The 9,330-nt window shown below is 39.5% G+C and overlaps 1 long non-coding RNA gene across 1 annotated transcript in view; it reads right to left on the bottom strand.

The window, feature by feature from the left end:
* The window catches only part of LOC142937308 (uncharacterized), a 32,274-nt gene that overhangs the window by 16,461 nt on the left and 6,483 nt on the right, over positions 1-9,330 (bottom strand). The gene's annotated exons all lie outside the window — the stretch shown is intronic.

Genomic DNA, 9,330 nt, shown 5'->3' with positions numbered 1-9,330 from the left:
CGTGTCAGGGCTCATTTCATGAGCATCTATTTTTTCGAGGTTGAAGGCGATGTGAGACGCAGAGGGCAACATATGGGAATGAAAACTCATATTATTTGCTGAGGTGATGTGGTGAAGTGTTTCATCCAAAGGGTGTGATGTCTTACATCTCAAACACACAATCATGCGAGTGCAAATGGGGAGATGGAAAGTGTCCTTTTGCATGAACTCTGACATCTTAACCTGGTTTTTTGCTGCTTGAGATTCAGAAACGAATGCCAAATCTGTGATGCTTGTGTGTAAGGAAGTATTGAAGTATCTCTGGATTGCCTTCTTTTTCTAAACATCTTGCTTTCTTCATTTACTGCTCCTGTGGTTCTACTCTACTGCTTTTCTTATCTTATCCTCAAAAAGAACACTAAGAAACTCATTTCATTAACACTAAAATGAACGATTAACGACAAAAGTACTTACTAATGTATTAAATATGGTCATTTGATACATTTAGCAACGCAACATGAATTAATAACACGAATGAAATAAGCTATTTAATACACGCTTTTCAAAAAAAATATTATAATGAGACTAAATAAAAAGCAGAGAAACAAATATAACAACAACAATTTAAGCTTATAAACTATAAGGCTATAACATTACTCCAAATGTAAAGCCGGATTAAAGAGATAGATGTTTAATTTCCTTCTAAAAATACAGAGAGAGCTTGTCATTCTAATGTTTAGGGGCGTAAAAACAGAAGCCACTGACACCTAGTTATCTGGCTAGAACATAATATGAAAAACGATCTCTGATGCAGGAACTAGCAATTTAAAGCTTTATAAATAAGTAAAAAGCACTTTAAAATCGATTCTAAAAGATAAGATTGCAGTCGGGTAATGTGATCCCTTTTGCTTGTTTTAGCTTCAGTTAATCACATTTACTCTTCCCGCAATGTCAAGACAAAATGTCTGCTGTGAAAAAGGTCCATTGAGGTCTTATCAGCCGGAACAAATGCAAACATCTGTGCCATGTCCAATACAGTAGTCCATGGTGAGCAGTAAACTAAGATTCATTATCATCATTTTGTGTCATTACTCACAGGTGGCTGTAATTTCCCCATCTATCAAATGCAACCTATTGCACTGATGGATTGTCAGCAGACAGTAGACACTACTTTATTAGTTCTGTTGCTGGAACTTTACCGGACACTCGAATAAAAATGGTGCTATGCTGGGAGTTGCATCATGCCACCATGAATCTCTAAAATGATCACAGTGTACATTGTCCCTCTGTAACCACTGCGACATGAGAGGACAGTGAGGTAGCTGTTACCTGCACACACAATCTTGAGAAGATTGAAAGTAAAAACCTCAGTGTGGGTGGACTAGGAGTGTGTCGGGGTCAGGTCAACCTATCACGGAGACTTGTTTATTGCGACATTCAGGTCAGTCTAAAAACAGACCACCTTCATATTATCACATTTCAACGTGTCATTGCAGGAAACGCACACACTGAACAAAAAAAAATCTGAGTGGATGTAAATGTAGCATAAATCAATTGTGATGTTAGCGATAAGAAAATTAAGTTTGTATCTTGACAATTTTTTTTTTCTTTACAAGATGTATTTACACAATCCCAGCCAATCTTCTTAATTACACCCACACAACAATCAATGATCTTGTTCTATTTAGTCAGTTACAATACAACTGAAGTATGACGAGCCAAAGGAAAGCCACGAGTAACACTATGAGTGTTGTGGGTTGTTGCGTTGGACCACATCAGCCCTGCATGGCGCTCTCAAACGTACACCCTTTGAATGTTGAATTAAAATAATGAAGTCCTTTGTACGAAGACTAGTCTGCATAATAATATGATGCAAACGGTTGCCTTCACTTTAAAAATAAATATCAAGCAGGAAATGTTTTACCAGTGCAGGTGTAAAACATGAATAATTGCTGCATTTCATTCAGGTGATGCAGCTCCAGGGCCTTGGTGTCCTGCATGCTCGCTCACTGTCATGCACTGAAATGGAACAGAGTGCTTTTCTTGCTAAAGATGCTGTCGTTCCTTGTGTGTTGCATTAAATAGCTGTCAAGCATATTGAGGAACCAGAGATTTTACTACATTGTATACATTTATTCATATGAAATATGTTTTCGAGTGTATGTGCACATCCTCTAATAATTTACTTTAAGTTATGATTCATATTGAAAATGGTGACAAAAGTAATTCAAAACCAAATATAATGTGAATGTAAAGGCCAAAGAGTGTCAGCAGAGAGTTTTGACTTTACAGGTACAACAATGTTAAGAACAGGAGGGAACTACCAAAGGAAAGGAAACAAGGTGAACTTGACCTGATTCATAACAGACATCACAAAACAAAAAAAAGGATAAAATAGTGGTCATAATAATTGTAATAGTAACATCTTGCAGTTACTATGAATTAGACTTCAATTGGGTTGTTTGTGTGTACGATTGTGTGTGTATGTATAAAAAAAAAAACAATGAGCCCTGCTCATCACATCTCTGCTGAGCAAACTGACCTCGCCAATTAAAACACCATCACACTTTCGCTGTAAACTTTCTAACCACTGAATGCAAGGCCACTCAGTTCATCAAAAGTGTTCACACAACTGTAGCACGTCCTGCAGGAGCTGACCTCCTCGGCACTGATGCAACTCTCAAAGCAGCACCAGGCTTTGCTTTAAAAATGCAACACAATTGAAATGTAGAACGAAACATTCGGGAAAACTGCAAAGTATTATTTCAAACCTCTAAACTGACAGGCTCGAATATTAATTATTAGATCATAAGACTCCTGCAGGACTTTGTATTCAATTTGTCCAAGGATCGGTTAATAACCTCGAAGTTGATTAACGAGCAAAGTCATTTTATACCCATTTAATCTATTAAAGCAATCTATTCATTTCCTCAAACTTTCTTATCAAGGACCTTGATAATGTGCGCTCTCCTATGTGGCACCGATGACATTTCTCAGCTAATTTTTCCATTTGTTTGCTCTGGATGATTAATGACTACACACACACACACACACACACAATATGTAACTATACCCTTTGAGCCAAGGCTGGTACATTTCTCCTCATGTACATTCAAATGCCTCAAGTGAGCATTAAACGCAACACATCTGAGACTCTATTTGACTTGCTGGATTCAGTTCCACCTTCAGGGCCTTCCTAACCAAAAGGAGATTCTCCTCGGTTCGGCTCACAAGCGCACGGGCGTTGATGAAAGTCGTGCCCCTCACAGAGTCTCTCCGCAGTGGGGCACGGCGTGACTGAACTGACTTATCAATGAAACATAAAGGAAAATGTGAAGCTCTCGGTTGTGAAATGTTTCATTATTTTTTCTGCTCCAGCGTGCAAATGTAAATGAGCTCCTATAGGTGTTGTGTGATGATTTATGCAAGAGCTGATGGTACAGGAAAAACACCTCACGTTTTAGAGGCTTACAAGAGATATTCAGCCGACCGATATCACAGTCGTGTCATGTTGAGACGGGATATTTTCCGAACTAAAGTGTGGTGACGTCAAGCAGAGCCACTTGACAGTCAAAGTAGGGTTTTTGTTATGTATATTCGCTGAAATTATCACCCTTGTTTCACCATCTCATGATTTCATTACCCGCAATTAGATGAAAAGAGAACTTTTGTAATAATTGCCCGCAATTATTGGATAGCCGGCGCCTATTAGCATTTTGCTTGCTTCGTGAATTAAAAGTGCCCCGTAAACCGCCAACTGCGATGGATCTACAAGGAACAATTACCTTTAAAAGGGATGATAATGACAGACTAAGTAGAAAGCAATTTACCTGCTTCTGCAACAACAGCACAGTTGCTGCACAGCGTCAAGAGGAAACGAGGACATCTTATTTTACAATGTGGCATATTGAGTAAATACTACAGGGTTCATGTGACTGAACATAAGCTTGTATCGGCTAAACGATAAGGGAAAGGTTACATTGTAACAATGACAGCAGACTGTGAGCCTTTAAAAAGACATGGTGTCCCTGTGAAGTACAATTCAGCGCTGGAATGGAGAGTCACTTTTCTCTGACCCCTCTGGCCACAAGACAAGCCGTTATCGACAAATACGTCCGTCTCCTCAGCGGACCCATGCTGGAATCTTTAAAATGAGCCGAGGGTGATCTTGGCTCAACATTGAAAATGTCTGCTTCCACTTACTGAAGAAATACACAACGCTTGGACAATGAATGTCCCCGGATGACCTTCTTTGCCTCTCTAATTTCCAATTTATGGTTCAGCAGCCAGCATGCTGATGTTTAATTAGCTTGTGTATTAGATGTCTGTGAGTGTCACAAAGTTTAAATTAATGTGAAAGTTTACATTTCCTTTTATAAGTAAGCTGAAGGACATGTTTTTTTTTTCTTCCCCTAATGCCATAGCAACACAGTCTTGTATCTTATTTTGGAAATGATGAGTAGGAAGTACTTCACCTGACCTGACCCTCCAGTGAGGCTACCAACTCAAATGCTAAGAAAGTCATGTAATCACTCACCTCCACCACGGTCTGAGACGGATGTAAACATGTGATCTTACTTGATGTTGTGGTTGGAAAAATACTGAGAGCATGCAAGAGTCCAAATAGTCCTGTATTGACTGTTATGTGTGTGCCATCTGCTGGTGCAAAAAGCTCATTCTATGCTGTACCCATTTCTACCACTAGGAGGATACTGCACTACTGCATGTACTGTGGCAAACAGAAGAGACAACAACAACTTCCATGACTGAAAATACAATTACTTGATAAAAACCCCACCATAAAATGCCATACACATCCTGTCCTGCAGTGTTTGAAGTCATGTTTCCCAGATAAAGCCTGGGGCGTTTTCCCTTTTACCTCAGACAAAGCCAAGCATTCTGCAGCACTATCACTATTCTAACTTATCAGAGATAATAGATCGGCCATATACAGAGTGCCTGTGTCCTATAGTGACCCAGCAATAACTGCAAGCCCTATCAGCAATACAAAAGTACAATAACAACATGTAGGTATGGATAAGAACACTGTGGAAAGTGATAACTAGTGAACATGTAATGGAAGGGTTAAGCGTTACATAAAACCTATCAATGACAGCATCCAGTATGCTGCGTGTTGATAATATAATGTTTTTATGTTTAATTATAAGCCATCTTGTAATTGTAATGTTGCAGCTGATTTATTTATATTTGATCACAGTGCTGTATTTTAAAAGGAGGGTAATGGGATATTTTCAGATTGTTTTCTTTAGAAATCCATTTCTGACTTTCGAGTCAAGAACCACGATGTCCTTCTGCAAACACAGTTTGACAAAAGAAGCTTTTCTTATGCTTTGTGATCAACCATAAAATATGGTCACTTGAAAATCTCCTCCGCAGCGTGTTGAAAAGCAGTGCCCAGATGCAAGGCTGAACACACCATTGAAAACAAAAGAGAAGCACATGCTTACAATGCATCAAGGCTTCATCTGTGTCAAGTGCAGGGCAGGCCAACAAGGACAATGGTGGGACAGTTGTAGGGGACACGGCGTTCAAATCTCCAGCCAATCCTGTGACTTTGACAATCGCATGATGTCAGCGAGTCTTTGGCTGTCAGATTTGGTGTATAGTCAACCAGTGAAGTCAAGGTTTTGGACCGTGAAACAGCAGGAGACCATCAGTTTTTTACTTTAACTTTTTGAGATAAATGTTTAGAAACCACCCCTGTGTTCAACTATTTCATACTGTACAAATGACACAAGTTGTATATGTTGTATTTTGTTACACTTTCATTTGAAGTACTACATTTATGCAGGTTTTCTGTAATATTTACATCAAAACCCCCAACATACTTTTCCAAAGTATGTCGCAGTCTATCCAAACACCGTAGGAATGTTTTTTGGGTCAAGTGCAAATCGCCTGAGAACAGTAAACAAGGCGGGTTTACTTTTTAACTTGGACATCTGTTTTTCCCACACTAACCCCCTTTGGTAACAGGGTGTTCAGCACGTCCCGTGCTATGAGGCCACCATGTTAAACATTAAGTTTAAGACAGTTCAGGTAGAGGTTGCCTCAGGTTATGGTGGTGTGATCGAAAGCAATACACTTTAAAACGGTGCTCGGCAAAGAGAGTGGCTGTAAGCATGCCATGCTTACGCAATAAAACTTGTTTTCAACAGAGGAAGTGACGAACATTACAAATACAAATAAGCCTTAAATTGAATCAACATTGTGGTATTGCATTCATTCTGGACAGTTAAAGGAATAGTTTGACACTTTGGGAAATGTGTTTTATCGTTTTATGACAGAGAATCAGATGAGATGATCAATGCCACTCTGATATCTGTCCGTTATATGAAGTTATAGCCAGCAGTCAGTTAGCTTAGCTTAGCCTCGCACCTCCCAGCGCCTGAATGTTTACTAAAACTAAAGTATGGCCCACCATTTTACAGTTTGAATACTGTAAATAGTTCATGTTCGCTAGAGCTAGCAGCCGGTTGGCTTAACTTTTAATGTAGCATATTATATTCAGGTAAAAGAGTGTACTTTAAAACAAATGTAACATGTACAAATTCAAGTAAGAATGTACTTAAAAGTAAAAAGTAACATTAGCTCAGTGATAAAGTACATTGAATAAAAGTTAGTGGGTTACATTATTAACATACATTATATATATATATATATATATATATTTTATATACATTTATATATTTCCTACTGTTAAATAAAGGAGCATCTTTACGCTTCAAAATGAATTGCATTAAATATCAGCATCATTAACCCATTTTTCCAAACAGTAAATTTGAGAAAACACTTGTGCAAACAACTGACTATCAATTATAAATATGCAACCGCCTTCCTCAGGGTAGCTTTACTGGATTTAACCAGGGCGCGTGCGACAAACAAACATTATTAAGCCACATAAAGTAAATAGCCCGACGCTTCTTTCCAGCAGAATAAAAAATCGCCACGGTAGACAACACGGATCTGTAGCCCATAAACACCGTGAAAAACCGCCACAAACACACCAAAAAAAGGGGTGGATTGCGCAACTTCCCCACAGATAAAGCCACGTTTGACGTTCTGCTCTGTGAGCGTGTTGTTGTGTAACGTCGGGCCTTACTCACGTCATTCTGTGAAGTCCTCCTCAATCTGCTCTAAATTAGACTCCCCTGCTCCTGCATTCAAAGCACTCCACTAAACCACCTCTGTCCCACTGCGCTCCTCAAACTCAAAACGTTTTGAGCTGAATGAGGCTCTGCAGTCACATCAGGGATTATTGTCAGAAACAGCAGAAAGGCCTCACTAAAGGTAGAAGTCACCATAGGAGACACACCATGAGTGTTTTAGCATTAAGCAGACCCAGTGCACATGTTCACTTCACATCTTGGGTGCGTTTGATGTGCTCACCAGGTGGTGCATTAGCCTAAATCAGTGGTTAATTCAGATAGATTATGCCTATACATGATGCCAACCTTAAAGGTGCAGTGTGTAATGAGCATGAGCATGCTAAACACTTAGCCCCGGCCCTTCCTGTCTTGTAGGAGGCCTACCACTTGTGCCCTGAGAGGAGATAGTGAGTAACTGTAGTGTTCAGTCTGTCATCATGAGAGGATGTCAAGAGCTGAAGGTCTGTGTCGCAGCTTCTTCTATACAGTCTATTGTCCCGGCACATTCAGGTTCTTTGCCCTTTTTTGGGGGGATAAAGGTTAAATGAAATTTGCCGTGTGTTTGAAATGTAATTTTGACATGTTTTTATGTATATTTTTTTAATAATTATTTTTGCGACATCTTGCATAAACCTGAGCATTCGCGATACCTTAATAAATGAAACGTTGTTGTCATTCCCCTTCAGTCTTTCTCCTTCCAAGTGGAACAATGACCCAACACAGTGGCCGTATATATTGCTTATCCGGATATCTATTGGATTGAATCCCCAGGTATCGTTAGCCTAAGTGTCTGTAAATAACCAACCTGTTAATGGCCGAATGTTTAATTTAGGATAGGCTGAGATTTAACCATAATCGATCAGGACTTGATCCTTAATTTTATTTCATTATTGGACAATTTTTATCCCGTTAAATACTTTATTTGTGATAAAAAGTATAAAGTAAAATGGCTGATTTTCAAAAATAGTCCAAAAAGTACAAGTAGGGTAGACAAACAACAAAACAAAACTTTGTCACAGCAGGTCGATTTGAATAATGCTACTGCATTGAATTTGGGCAGTTAAGTCAATGTCCCTTGATTTAATCATGATAAATAAGGTGACCCTGTCTGGAGCTTTGGAGTTAATGACTGACAGAGTTTTTGTTAAAGACATTTCAACTGAATGAGTTTTATCAGCTATAAGTCATGCGCCCAAATCCCAGCAAAGTCACCATGGATGGCTGCTGTCATAGTGAGTTGTCCTATTAGTCACCGTCTGTGAAGCAGCTGCTCCTGGATGCGCCAAAGGATTACATCACCGTTACATTCTATCTCCGTGCTGTTTGTTTGGTCGGCCTGGAGAGAAACGTGTTCAAATTTACCAAATGAAACATCACTGTACTGCAGAAAAATCATGTGTGGTGTATTTTAGGAGCATTGACCAGTTGCTCTCTCTCTCTCTCACACACACACACACACACACACAGATGTACCCAAGGAGGGAGCGGCTGCTATTGGTCGAGAATGACACCTGAGCAGCCAGGCGGTGGCGATTTGGGATGCTGATTGGCTGTTTGAGCTGTACTGCTCATGGGCACTTCTAGTGTGGCTGACTTGAATAGAGCTTTTGTTTAAATATGCCACATATACAGCCCGGGGGGGGGGGGGCAGGATCACGAACACCCATGCTGTAATCGAAAGCAGCCCAATACATTGGCCATGCAAAAAAATATAACCTTTGTGGAGCTTATAATGTTCAGTTTTTGTGATATTGTGAAAGAAGTGTGGTGTTGAGTCATTTGTTTACCAGGTTGCACAGAAGAACATAAAGTACAGTCAGCAGCCCCGCTGTAGATCCAGTACGTATCACCTTTGTGCAATTTCATTTGAAGACAGATAACAAACTCAAGGGTTTTTCTTTAAAGTGAAATAGATTTTAAAAGGTCAACGGCAGCAATAAACTTGACACTGGGAAACTCACAGACGATAAGAGCAGCAGGCAGTTTGTCATAACAGACACATAGTGAAGTCTGCGCGTCATCTTAAAGGACTAGTTTTAACAATTTGGGAAATAAGCTTATTTGCTATTTTGCAGAGAGTTAGATGATAAAATTGATACCACTCTCACGTCTGTTCATTAAATATAAGGCTGCAGCCCGTTAGCTAAGCTTAGCTTAGCATCAAGAGTGCAAACAGCTTTCCTAT

Source organism: Anarhichas minor, unplaced genomic scaffold (assembly GCF_050575085.1).
Source record: "Anarhichas minor isolate MPS153535 unplaced genomic scaffold, ASM5057508v1 ptg000074l, whole genome shotgun sequence".
In the NCBI taxonomy this organism is placed as follows: Eukaryota; Metazoa; Chordata; class Actinopteri; order Perciformes; family Anarhichadidae; genus Anarhichas; species Anarhichas minor.
The sequence above is the reverse complement of the archived record's forward strand: the minus strand, read 5'-3'. Positions and strand labels throughout refer to the sequence as shown.